This window comes from Eubalaena glacialis, chromosome 10 (assembly GCF_028564815.1).
Source record: "Eubalaena glacialis isolate mEubGla1 chromosome 10, mEubGla1.1.hap2.+ XY, whole genome shotgun sequence".
NCBI classification, from domain to species: Eukaryota; Metazoa; Chordata; class Mammalia; order Artiodactyla; family Balaenidae; genus Eubalaena; species Eubalaena glacialis.
In genome coordinates this window covers 38,271,325-38,285,831 of record NC_083725.1, presented here as the reverse complement: position 1 = coordinate 38,285,831, position 14,507 = coordinate 38,271,325, and the positions used below count along the sequence as shown (strand labels likewise).

Genomic DNA, 14,507 nt, shown 5'->3' with positions numbered 1-14,507 from the left:
CTCATATTTATCTACAATGTGTTAGGTTAGCTAGACAATAATGTATCATGTTTTATTGGTTAGTTTGCTACATACAGTTTATTTGCATAACAATATGATTTGATTCGTAGTAATAACTTACCAATTTGGAGGTTTATTTATAAGAACAAGTTAAGTACTCAACTATACATATCAAAGCCAAGATATGTTTCAGAGATTTCTCCTTAATATCCAGGGATGCTGAACTAGATGCCATAAGTTTCCTTCTTCAACTATAATTAGCATTTGTAAATGTTAAAAGTAAAAAAGCATGTAGTATTTCTTTTAAAGTTCTCATGAAGCCAGACTATACTGTAAGGGAAAATGACAGAGTACTCTCCTCCTGTTACCCTTTTATAGAAGAAGAAAAAAAAAAAAAACATTTGATTGATGAATTGTGTGATTATTTTATTAGAAAATGTTAATTTTAACCTGTACATCATGCAGGTGTATTCCTCAGGGAGTCCAAGAAATCATTAAGGTTGTGATTATACAAAGTATATGAAACTTTTAGTGTGCATTTATGGAATCCAAGAGAAAACTCTCCTACTTTCTTAAGCAAGACCTGGTCACTTCAGCTCAGACTCCCATTCTCCCTCCCTCTCATTCTATCCCTATGTTGAGAGTTTGAGTTGTTTGACATGAACAACTGAAACTTTGTAAATAACTCTTCATGAATCCCACAGAACAGTCAATTCTAATATCTTCCTGTCAGTGGGTGAGTAAGGCTCAGAAAGACCCTAGCACAGCCAAAAATAAATAAATAAATAAATAAATTTAGAAAGACCCTCTAGTTGTTAAAAGACTTGTGCTTAAAAGACCACATCTGGAGAAGGCAATTGAGTGCCTAAAGCACATTGACCCATTTCAGAGGCTTAGCAGGTTTCTAAGAAGAAAATCAGCACACCCAGGTGCTATGGATAAACTTGTTGAATAAATAAGCCTTAAATAAGCTCTCACTAAGGGAACCAAGCATCTTACTTTTGTTATGATTTCAAAGAAATTATTTTTTTTATTTTTTCCAGCTTTATTGAGATATGATTAATATATAACATGGTGTAAGTTTAAGGAATACAACATTATAATTTGATACACAAATATATTGTGAAATGATTACCACAGTAGGGCTAGCTAACACCTCCATCACTTCACATAATTACCATTTCTTCTTAGGGGTGGGAACATTTAAGGTCTACTCTCTTAACAACTTCTAAGTGTATAATACAGTACTGTTAACTATAGTCACCATGCTGCACATTAGATCCCCAGAGCTTAGAAAACTTGAGTGTTTACCATTACCATTTCTATTTTAATTTCTTCAGAATTCTAAAAGGTTTCTTTTCTATCATGACTGCATAGTAATAATGAGACTATTAATAGACTTTTGTCTCTTTAAAATGTGGCTCAAATATAAATCTCATAAATTGTAACAAAGTCTACTCTACTGTAAGAATATATTGTGTTCTTAATTGTCCTATAAAATTTCTCCCCAAGAAATACTGTTTTCTCTTCTGAACATTTTTTAACTGTCTATATTTTAATTCCTGTAGCTCTAAGCAAAATCACTTTTAATGTTTCTTGACTCATCTAAAAACAAGAGCTAATCCAAACTTTGTCAGGAACTTGTACATTTACTTCAATAACTCTGTGTTTCAATATCCTCTTTAATAAAATGAAATAACAATAGAAAACAATTTCAGAGACTCAAACAAAGCATTTTTTAAAAAGTAAAATGCTAAGTAATCTTGATCAGAAAAATGTCTCTGATTTTTTTCTATTAAAGTATAGATGATTTTCAGGTGTACAACATAGTGAATCAATATTTTCATAGATTATATTCCATTTAGAGTTGTTATAAAATATTGGCTATATTCCCTGTACTGTACATGTCATTGAATCTTATTTATTCTATACATAGTAGATTGTACCTCTTAATCCCCTACTCCTGTCTTGTCCCTCCCCCCCTCCCTCTTCCTGCTGATAACCACTAGTTTGTGCTCTATATCTGTGAGTCTGTTTCTGTTTTGTTATGTTAATTACTTAATTATTTTTTTTTAATTCCACATATAAGTGATAACAAACAGTATTTGTTTTTCTCTGCCTGACTTATTTCACTAATCATAATACTCTCCAGGTCCATCCATGTTGTTACAAATGGCAAAATTTTATTTCTTTATGGCTGAGTAATATTTCATGCTATATATATATGTGTGTGTGTGTGTATATATATACATATATATATATCTCACATCTTCTTTATCCATTCATCTGTTGAAGGACACTTTAATTACTTCCATGTCTTAGCTATTGTAAATAATGTTGCTGTGAACATTGGGGTGCATGTATCTTTCTGAATTAGTGTTTTTATTTTCTTCAGATATGTATCCAGGAGTGGAATTCCTAAATCATATGGTAGTTCTATTTTTTAATTGTTTAAAAAACCTCCATACTATTTTCCGTAGTGGCTGCACCAGTTTACATTCCCACCAAAAGTGTAGGGTTCCCTTTTCTCCATATTCTTGCCAGCATTTGTTATTTGTGGGCTTTTGACGATGATAACCATTCTGACAAGTGTGAAGTGCTACCTTATTGTGGTTTTGATTTGCATTTCTCTAACAAATAGTGATGTTGACCATGTTTTCATGTGCCTGTTGACCATCTCTGTCTTTTTTGGAAAAATATCTGTTCAGGTCTTCTGCCCATTTTTTAATCAGGTTGTTTGTGTTTTTGATCTTGTGTGGACTGTTTATATATTTTGGATATTAATCCCTTGTCAGTCATATCATTTGTAAGTAATTTTTCTCATTAACTACGTTGTCTTTCTATTTTGTCAATGGTTTCCTTTGCTGTGCAGAAGCTTTTAAGTTTAATTAGGTCCCATTTGTTTACCTTTGCTTTTGTTTCCTTTGCTTGAAGAGAATGATCCAAAATATATTGCTATGACTTATGTCAAATAATGTGTTCTGCATATGTTTTCTTCTAGGAGTTTTATGGTTTCCAGTCTTACATTTAGGTCTTTCATCCATTTTAAGTGGTTTTTTTTGTATATGGTCTGACAAAATGTTCTAATTTCATTCTTTTACGTGTAACTGTCCAGTTTTCCCAGCACCACTTATTGAAGAGACTGTCTTTTTTCCATTGTATATTCTTGCCTCTTTATTGTAGATTAATTGACCATAGGTTCATGGGTTTATTTCTAGGCTCTCTATTCTGTTCCACTGATATACGTGTCTTTTTGGTGCCAGTACCATACTGTTTTGATGACTGTAGCTTTGTAGTATAGTCTGATGTCAGAGCGTGTGATACCTCCAGCTTTATTCTTTTTTTCTCAATCTTGCTTTGGCTATTCAGGGTCTTTTGTGTTTCCATATAAATTTTCGGATTATTTGTTCTAGTTCTGTGAAAAATGTCCTTGTATTTTGATAGGGATTGCATTAAATCTGTACATTGCTTTGAGTAGTATGGACATTTTTAAAATGTTAATTCTTACAGTTCATAAACATGGGATACCTTTCAAGTCTTTGGGTCAGCTTCAAATTCCCTTCATCAGTGTCTTATAGTTTTCAAAGTATAGGTCTTTAACCTCCTTGATGCAATTTTAAATGAGATTGTTTTCTTGCTCTCTCTTTCCCATAGTTCATTATTAGTGTATAGAATAGCAACAGATTTCTCTATATAAATGTTGTATCCTGCAACTTTATTAAGTTGGTTTATAAGTTCTAATGGTTTTTTAGTGGAAACTTTAGGGTTTTCTATATATAGTAATATGTCATCTGCAAGTAGTGACAGTTTTACTTCTTCCCTTCCAATGTGGATGCCTTTTATTACTTTTTCTTGTCTTATTTCTGTGGGTAGGACTTCCAATACTATGAAAATAGAAGTGACAAGGCTGGGCATCCTTGTCCTGGTCCTGATTTTAGAGGTAAAGCTTTCAGCTTTTCACTGTTGAATATGTGACCCGTGAGTTTGTTATAATACTAAACCAACTCTACAAGAAGTGTTAAAATGGAAAAGAAAAGGCTATGAGAAGTGAGAATTTATAAGAAAGGAAAAATCTCAGTAGTAAAGATCAAGTGGGATCAGAGCAGACACCTGGAGCAGGCTCAGGCACACACTGTGACAGCCCTGGCCTGCCAGTTAGAGCCCCAGGCCAATCCCAAACTGCCTCTTCTGCACTCGGTACACCCTGTTCAGGTGCAGGTCTAGGTCCCAGCCAGCACCATCATCTGCCTTCACCCTAGTGGAGAGTTGCAGCAGAGCAAGAGGGGCTGGAGCAGGCTGCCAGTGTGGTTTGGGGTGTGCTCTGGGGCAGCTACAGGAAACTGGTCAAAACCCCAGGGAGTTTTCAATCTGCTTCCTGCACCTTTTCCCAAAAGCAAGTGTGTGTGCACATTCTTCAAAAGTAAAGTGTCAATTTCTTTATTTATTTATATTTATTTTTGGCTGTGTTGGGTCTTCGTTTCTGTGCAAGGGCTTTCTCTAGCTGCGGCAAGCGGGGGCCACTCTTCATTGCCGTGCGTGGGCCTCTCACTGTCGCGGCCTGTCCTGTTGCGGAGCACAAGCTCCAGACGCGCAGGCTCAGTAGTTGTGGCTCACGGGCCTAGTTGCTCCGCGGCATGTGGGATCTTCCCAGACCAGGGCTCGAACCCGTGTCCCCTGCATTGGCAGGCAGATTCTCAACCGCTGCACCACCAGGGAAGCCCAAAGTGTCAATTTCTTACAGCCTCGTGTTAAGTCCAACTGGTTTTCAAACCAGCTAAGGGGACTTGTCTTCTCAGTGCAAGACCCCAGGTATGGGTGCCCAATATGTGGTTCGAACCCTTCACTCTCGAGGGAGAATGTCCAACCCCATGATATCCTCCTCCTTTTCTGTGTCCCCTGCTAGGGATGGGGGTTCTGACCTGATTTCTTCTCTTCCCTCTCTACCCATCTCTGTGTGGATCTTTCTTACAGTCTTGTTAGTGGAAGAGCTTTTCTGCCAGTTTTCAGTTGTTTACAGCTAGAGTTGCTCCACATATAGATATATTTTTGATGTGTTTGCAGGAGGAAGTGAGCTCGATGTCCTCCTTCTCTGCCATCTTTATCTCCCTTCAAAAAATGCCTTTGACAAAAGGTAGCCCTTTCTCAGAAGATAGTGAAATTAATACAATAAGGATAAGGGGATGTGTTAGTAAATTTCTAGAAGGATGGGCACACTTCATATTGTGGTAACATGCTGTCAATAATTACTTCATTGACATTTTAATATGTATCAATTTTCAAAAACATAATGGAAATAGCTCACAATTTTCTCTCAAAATATGTTAATGAACAACTGCTTCAAGAAACATTTTATCTTCTGTACATGTTTTCCAAATTATTTTTATGCTATGAACTAATTAGTTCTTATAAATGTATTGCTAGTTAAAATAGCAGTTAACCACATATTCATTCAAACATCTCAAAACATGAGTTTCAAAACAAGTATTTGAAAATGTGTTTTAAAGTTATATTGACTTTTCCACCATAAATTACACCATAGAAAAAAATGAAAGAATTTAGGTAAATATCACCCACTGTGCTATTTAAGGCAATAGAAATATAGCAAAACTACCAAGTTAGATTTATTATATTGTTTGTTTCATGCCGCAATAAAACAGATTACATTTTGTTTCTCTATATCCAATGGGCAATTTGGTTCATTCATCTGCAGAAAAAAACTGTGAAAAGAAACTTAAAACTAAAGATACTTTTTGAGTATTTGTTGAATTTGTGATCAATTATTGATAGAAAGAGTTTCAATTTTTACTTAAAGTAACATACCATTTTGGACACTAACATTATTCATCTTACCTAGTTTTCTTCATCAATTATTTTACAGAGTAGCTCAAAATAGCTTAATATAGCTGGAAACAAATGAGTTGTTTTCATATCAAAATAAGTGCCCACTATAAAGTGGGAACCTTTTCATATATTATTTATTTTCACACATATCCTTTGATTTTAAATTTTGGACTTGATTGCTTGCAAAAAGTCCCTAATGATTTTATCTTATGCCTTATCAGTTGGACATTTAAGTGTCAGACTTTGATTCATATGTATAACCCAGTATACAAAAATGCAGCAACAAACTTGATCTTAACTGTCTTTCAGGCATTAAAGATTATTTGAACAAAATAGCACTTAAGGCTAATGGTTGCTCACATATTTTTAATACACCATGAAAAAACCCAAGAGTCATGCAGCTAGATTTCTGTGTTCTATAGTCAATGAAACCTTCCTTTTCTGGAATACAGTCTGGGCAGTGGGATGGCATGTACTTTCTTCTACCTCTTCTTTTGGTCAATTGACATATTCCCAAAATAATGATGTTTCCAAAAATGATGAATGTTTTTACTTTTTGAGAGATGGGTAAGAAATCTTCAATTGTTAATTTTTTAAAAGTAAGTGGAGTAACTTAATGCCTATGACTCTTATTCTCCTTACTTTAAATAAGGAGCATTGGGCTGATATGATATTGAAAAACCCTGCTCACTCTAAAAGTCAATAATGCTATTTCCAATGAAGACTTCCTGATAATTGCATTTGATCCTGAAGCAATATATAATTTTACACATAGGCTATACGTTGAAAAGAAGCATGAAGTAAAACCTCAGTCAAGTGGCCATTTCTGTATATTCATTCATTCTACAAATATTTATTGAGTGTCCACTTTATTTAGGTTGGGCATTATGCTCTGCTGAAGATAAATTTATGAGCAATTTCTGTTCTAGTTAGTAACTCTTATCTGGTTAACTAAGGCTCAAATCAAAAGCATTTCCTAAAATCCTACTAAAATATATTCTTTCTTTTAGAAATATAGTACATAGAAAATGATCAATCATCTCAGGAATTTTGCTATGAGTGCCAGTTCTTATTCAATACATGATGATATGAAAGGCATTAGATAGAGAACTGGAACTATATTGGCCCTAGGACAATTTATTTATTTGGCTGTAGGATGTATTTAAGGAGTCTAACCAAGTATTTATCAGGAGAAGATGGTATGGGCCAACCTTACAGTATGAAATAGATGTTTAACAAAAGAATGGGGAAAAATGGCTCTACAGTTGGCTCACAGTTATCTCAAACTGCCTCTAATCCATACTCAAATTGGTGCCCCTTTCAACAGTATTCTCGCTTTCACTATATGAAAGGGAAATTCAGTGTCCCATTAGACACTCAGATAATTGGCAAACCCAGTGACCTTGTCATACTATTTGAAAATTAATCAAAAAAGCCTAAAAGCCATGACTGACCTCTCAGAGGTTTGTTACGTCACCAAAGGAAGCCAATAATTCTATCTCAGGGCATGATCAATTAGAAAAAGGAAAAGTCCTTACAAACAGAAATATGGCTGTTTGCACATAAGTGGTGAAATGTGGACATAGCCCCCAGCTAACTTATTCTAAATCCAAGGCTACCTCCTTACCTAGTACTACTTAAATGAGATGTCAGATCCCATACAGGATTTTTGGCAAGTTGCCAAATGTGTGGCAACAGATAAGACTCTGTTTATTTAGAGTCTGCATTTACAAATTTTCAGAATTCTCTAACATAAAAAATTGCACTAAATCTAGAACTCTACCTAATCCACCTCCACTTCCAAAAGCACCTCTGGCTCTGAATAAAGCATCAAAAACACCCAAAGGCTTCAGTAGCCTGCCTCTTATGCCATAACTGGTTGTATCATTATCTAGAAGGAAATACGCATTTTATTTAGTTACTGGCTAATGGCCATAAAGTCATTTTTTCACACTAAAATTTTAAAAGAAAACACAAAAACAAGAGTAAGGGATAGACAAGACAAAAAGAAGCACAAAGAGAAGGGTAAAGCTACCTTCAGTTATAAGGAGTAGTCACCGAAGAAGAAATCTGATAATTGGAGATAATAGCTTTGATTATTTGAATCATCTATAGGATTAAACAGCACACATTCTAACAGTAGGAATGAGTCAACAGTAGTAGACTAGACAATTTTGCCCTTGATTCCTTATATATTAATTCAACATCTATGTGCCAGACGTCATTCCAGGCACTGCAGGGCTGTACAAAGATGAGCAAAACCTGGTCCCTACACTGAGAATGCTCACACTCAAGCTGGGAACTCAGAAACACGAATAAATAATTACAAAACAATTTGATGGCTTCAGAAACAGAAGTATTACAAAATATATCAGGAACCCAGAAGATGTGGTGACTGAATATAATCAAGACAGTCAGAAATGCTTCACAGAGAAAACAGACATTTAAATTGAAAATGCATTGCATTTTTCCAGGAACAGAAAAAAGGTAAGGATATTCCAGACAGAAACAATTGCAAAAACAAGGAGGTCTGTAAAAGCTCAGAAGGCAGATACTGTTGTGGGAAGACCCAAACAAACTTCTTGGCCAACCCATAGTTCTAGCTGATAAAAATCGGGCGGGAGCAAATGTAGAATTAGAGTGGCACAGTAATTTAAGATGAAGTGGTAAAGACCTGTAGTAACAAGAAAATGGATTCTTTGTGTTGTATTAGTTTAGCTATCTGTCTTTGCTGTTGACATATCTCCCCATCAGAGCAGGGTCTATTCTTATTGTTTACCAATATATTCCCAGTGATATGAAAGAGGATCAAAAAATTATTGTTAAATAAATGAAAGTCTGAATGAACTTCACTTGAAGACACAGGCAAGAGATATTTCTTTTATGTGTTCAAGGGAAGAGCACCCAGTAGCACCCAGAGTTTCTAAAGGTAAGCTCTCAGTTACCTGAGAAGCTTTCTTGTCCAGAATATCTCACCCACCAAAGATGATGGGAAATTTGGGTTTTCTAGAGTTTGTTGTATAAGCTGAAAAAGCATAAGAGTTTCATTTCCATATATTAAAGTAACAATGCATAAGGTGCAACGGGAACAAATCAGGCACTCAAATTACTACAGAAAAGATATTATATCAGCAATTTCCTACACTACAGTACTGGCAGAGCTTGCTGCTTTTGCTTCATTATAAAGCTGCTTTTGCATATAGAGCTTTGCTCAGTCAGGAGCTGCAACAAAATAAGAGGAACTTAAAAGACATGAGGTTTTGTCCAAAAAAAGGAAAATTTTACTTCTTTCATCTTACTTTTTGCCAAATTGATTTGAATGTACAAGTCCCATTACAATTCATGGGGTTTGTAGTTTTCATAGAAAATGAAAATACATTTACAGATCTCAGTCAGACTAGTATAAATTTGTGGGAATTAGAAAGGGGTCTCTAATTGTCTTTTAGCTACTGTTGCCATGGATGGAGCTATTCCTAATTTTCTTATAAAATTTTTTAAAAAGATAAATTGAAAAGTAAAGCAAGCAAAGACTATAAGTTTTTTTGAAAAAGAAAAATATAGTTTTTGTCTTAAAAGAATTGTGAATTCTAGGATTAAATTGTGTTCAACTAAATTTGTTTTAGTTGATGCTGCAAGAATACTTATTAGAATAGTTTCCATTATTATTGTTGTCAGAAATATTCAAAAGCTCAGCTTTAAAAAAAAGAAAGATAAAGAAAAATATTCTTGATAATTTTAGAAATATAAAATAAATTAGTTTTACTAGCCTTAAATAGAAAGCAGCTGCATAGAAGTATCTACTATGGTTTAGGGAAAGACAAGCACTATTTCTCTTGAAATAGAAAAGAGAACTTCATAATTTATTTCAGTAGAACTTTGCATCTACTCTTCAAATGTTTAAAAGACAGTGAAGTTAACAAAAAAGAAGTAAAACATTCAACAATACCTTTGAGGACACTTTTCTGAATCTTGTAAACATTATAAATATATTTACTCTTTATAACTTCTAGAGTATATTAAATAGTTCAGTGATAAAGTATACTATCTGCCAGCAAATGAAGTGATTAATCTTTTTGATCACTTTGATTCAGTCAGAAAGGTAAAGGAACAAATTCATTCCTAATTCTCCCTTTAAGATCAACTGTATAATCATTCAATACTCTCCTACTGATTTTCTGTGTTTTCTCCGAGCTCATATACAACCAATGCCAAGTTTAAAATCAGATTGTGGCAGAAAATTAAAGTGGTCTTGTTCTTACAAAAAGGAAAAAGGAAGGAAAGAAAGAAAGAAAGAAAGAAAGAGAAAGAGAGGGAGGGAGGAAGGGAGGAAGGAAGGAAGGAAGGAAGAAAATAAAGGTTCACACAATCACTGGCAAATGGAAGAAAGATCAAGATTAGATATAGGGAATTTATTTTCTATTTTTTAAGGTTTTTTTCAAGGTCACATACCAAATGATTGTTACATTCTTCCAAAGTCCAGGCTTAAATTGTATCTGTACTTGCCCTATGTCTTTCCCTTTAAAACCATAGAAACTATACTAGAAATATATATATTTGAATTTTATTTTTACAATTAATTCATGTCTATTTCTGCTGATTGTCATAATGTAAACTTAAAAGTCGAGTATTCTGTGTAAGATAATAATATATTACAAATATTTTGCAGCTAACAGAAGAGAAACAATTTTTCTTGTCTCTGCCCACCCCAGCCTATCATTTTTCTTTCTTAACATGTATACAACACTCATCTATTTGCTCATTTATTCAGCAAACATTTACCCAATACCTACTAATTTCCAAGCATTGTATACAAAGTTAATCAATTTCAATCCAGGGACCAGGACAAGGTGGCAGAGTAGGAGGATCCTCGACTCACTTGCTCCCATGAACACACCAAAATTACAACTATATGTAGAGAAACTATCTCTGAGACCAACCTGAAGACTAACAGAAAGACTTCCACAGCTAAATATAAAAAGAAAAAGCCACATTGAGATGGATAGGAGGGGCAGAGACATGCTCTAGCCAGAACCCACACTCCATCACTGCAACTCATTGCTGGAAGGAATATCATAGGCTCGGAGGTCGTCCCTGAGGAATGAGGGCTCCAAACCCCACATTGGGCTTCCCAACCTGGGGAACCTGCATTGGGAACATGAACCCCCATAATGTCTGACTTTGAAAACCAGCAGGGCTTATTTCCAGGAGAGCCAGAGGGCTATAGGAAACTGAGAATCCACTATTATAGGGTTCACACTTAAAAACTTACCTTCTCCCAATTCCCAGCACAGAGACAGTAGTTTGAAAAGCACTTCAATCATACATGAAGGAGATTGATTAATCGACTAATTTTAGGGCATATGCCTGAGAGGCAGGGATCTGTTGGAACTTTCTCTGGGTATGGAGGAACTGGTGGATGCCAGTTTGGGGGTGTGGGGGGATGGAGGTTGTGGCTCACTGTCCACCTTGCTGGCCCAGCACTGGCAGGTGTCATTTCTGGTTCTCCCTATCTAATCAACACCACTCACTTTGCCTTGCATTTGCCTTGCTTTGGACCAGATCCAACCAGCAATCCCCCAAAGCAGACCTGGCAGGCTCCCTCAGTAGGCACTGGAGCCCCTCCAAAGTGGCTCCCCACACCACCAGTCCTGTCAGGCACCCATGGATGTCACTGATGCCCCCCAAAGTGGCTCCACAGAAGGGCCCAGCCCTGCACATAAAAGCTTTTGTAACAGTTGCAGCTGGGCCTTAGAGCCAGACTCACCAAAGACCAACCCCACAGAGCAGCTCTCCCACAGTAAGCCACAACAAGAAGGCACACACACCCAACACAGAGGATACTCCTGGAATACTCCAGGGAGACCATGCTACTGAACCCCAAAGGATACCTTCTACACAAGGCCACTCTTTCAAGACAGGGAGATATAGCTGATCTACCTAATACATAGAAACAAACACAGAGAGTTAGGCAAAATGAAGAGATAAAGGAATATGTTCCAAATGAAAGAACAAAACAAAACCTCAAAAAAAGAGCTAAGCAAAATGGAGATAAGCAATCTTCCAGATAAGAATTCAAAGTAATGGTCATAAAGATGCTCACTGAACTTAGAGGAAGAATGAAGAAACACAGTGAGAACTTTTTTACAAAGAGAACTATTTACGAAGCAATTATTGATGAGAAGGATCTGAAGACTAGCAGAAAAGATCTTTTACAACTAAAGATATAAAGAAGGAACCACAACAAGACTTATAGGAGGGGTGGAGACACAATCTAGTCAAGTCCCATACCCCCAGTGGTTGAGCCACAAACAGGAGGATAATTATAATTGTGGAAGCAATTTTGGGAAGCTCCTTCTGCCACATGGACATTGGTGCTAGCAAATGCTATTTTGGAATCCTTCTAGCTTATAGTGCCAGGACCTGGACTTGCCCACCAGCCTGTTGGCACCAATACTGGGATGTCTCAGGCCAAGCAGCTAGCAAGGAAGGGACACAGCCCAATCCATCAGCAGGCTGATTGCCATAGCTTCCCCTGAGCCCCCAGCCACCCTAGGACCTGGACCCGCCCACCAGAAAGCCCAGGACACAGACCCACCCACCAGTGTGCTGGCACTAGCCCCAATATCCCTGGAGCCCTGCAGCCAGAGACCCCAGGACCTGACTCCACCCACCAGTGAGCTGACACTAGCCCTGGGACCAGCCTAACCCACCTCTGGGCAGGCACCAGTCCCAAGGTCCCTGGGCCCTGGCTCTACCACCAGCCAGCTGAAACCAACCCCAGGACATCCAAGGCCCTGCAGCCAGAGACCCTGGGACTCCACAGGACTCTGCTCTGCCAGCAATCACCTCTAGCCCCAGGACCACCTGGGCCCAGGCACCACCCTTCAAGGGGCCAAGACCAACTCTGAGATCCCTGGAGTCCTGAGCCAGAGACACCGGGACCCACCCACCAGCAGGTCAATACCAGCTTTGGGACACCATGCATGCCATAGCCAGTTGTGTCAGGAACTGGCCTTGCCCATCAGTGGACAGACCAGCTCCAGGATCCCCAGGGTCCTGTAGCCAGAGACTCTGGAATCAGACTCCATCCACCAGCATGCCAGTACTAGCCCTAAGGACATCTGGACCCCAGCCCTGGAAAACAGCAGGACAACACCAGCTTTGTGACACCTTGGGCTCCTCAACCACCCACTCTGGGACCCAGCCCCACTCACCCATAGGCCAGTGCCAACTTTGGGACATCCCAGATCCCACAGCCACTCATTTCAGGAGCTGACGTTTCCCACCAGGAGGCCAAAACTAGATCCAGAACACTTGGTCCCACAACCACCCACCCAAGGACTTGAATCCACCCACCAGCACTAGCCCTGAGACACCGCCCCCCCCCCAACCAGGGCTCTACAGTCAGCCAACCCATGACCAGACCCCACCCACCAGCAGCTGGCAGCCTCTAAACAAGGGCAGAGCCTGACAACCAATTGGACCAGGTGCCAGCCATGCTTACAAGATCACCCACAGTAGTTAGCCCACCACAACAGAAGAGCCCATGCAGCCCACAGAGGGGGAACCTCTAAATATATAGCTTTTGTGGCCAGATGGAATTGTGCTGCTGGGATGCATAGGACATCTCCTACAAAAGGCCACTTCTCCAAGATTGGGAAATGTAATCAACCTACCAAATACATAGAATTAAAAACAGATAATTAGGCAAAATGAGGTTACAAAGGAATGCATTCCTAAAGAAGGAACAAGATAAAACCAGGGAAGAAGAACCTAGTGAAGTGGAGATAAGCAATCTACCCAATAAAGGGTCTTAGGTAATAATCATAAGGATGCTCAAAGAACTCGGGACAAGAATGGATGAACACAGTAAGAATTTTAAAAAAGAGTTAGAAAATATGAAAAGGAACCAACCAGACTAAAGAATACAATAACTGAAATAAAAATACACTAAAAGGAGTCAACAGTTAATTAGATGATACAGAAGAATGGACCAGAAAGACAGAGTAGCGGCTATGATTGAAACTGAACAGAAAAAAGAATTTTTAAAAATGAGCACAGTTTAAGAGACCTCTAGGACAACATCAGGCATACTAACATTCACATTATAGGAGTCCTAGAAGGAGAAGAGAGAAAGGGACATGGAACATATTTAAAGACAGAATAGCTGGAAATTTCCCTAACCTGGGAAAGGAAACAGACCTCCAGGTCCAGAAGGTACAGAGGGTCCCAAACATGATCAACACAAAGAGGACCACACCAAGACACACTGAAATTAAAGTGGCAAAAATTAAAGATAGAAAATATTAAAAGCAGCAAGAGAAAAGTAACAAATTATGAACAAGAGAACTCCCATAAGGCTATCAGCTGCTTTTCAGCAGAAACTCTGCAGGCCAGAAGAGAGTGGCACAATATATTTAAAGTGATGAAAGAGTAAAACATGCAACCAAGAATACTCTACTGAGCAAGGCTTTCATTCAGATTTGAAGGAGAGATCAACAGTTTTATATCACAGTTTTAGATCACAAAATAGTCCACAAAATAAGTCTCAGTAAATTTCAGAAGATTGAAATTATATCAAACATTTTCTAACATGATGCTATGAGACTAGAAGACAAGCAAAATCTAAAAGAGTTCAGCACCACAAAACCAGCTTTACAAAAAAT

The 14,507-nt window shown here is 37.8% G+C and overlaps 1 protein-coding gene across 3 annotated transcripts in view; it reads left to right on the top strand.

The window, feature by feature from the left end:
- Positions 1 to 14,507, top strand: part of GRIA4 (glutamate ionotropic receptor AMPA type subunit 4) — a 519,215-nt gene that overhangs the window by 353,536 nt on the left and 151,172 nt on the right. The window lies entirely within an intron of this gene.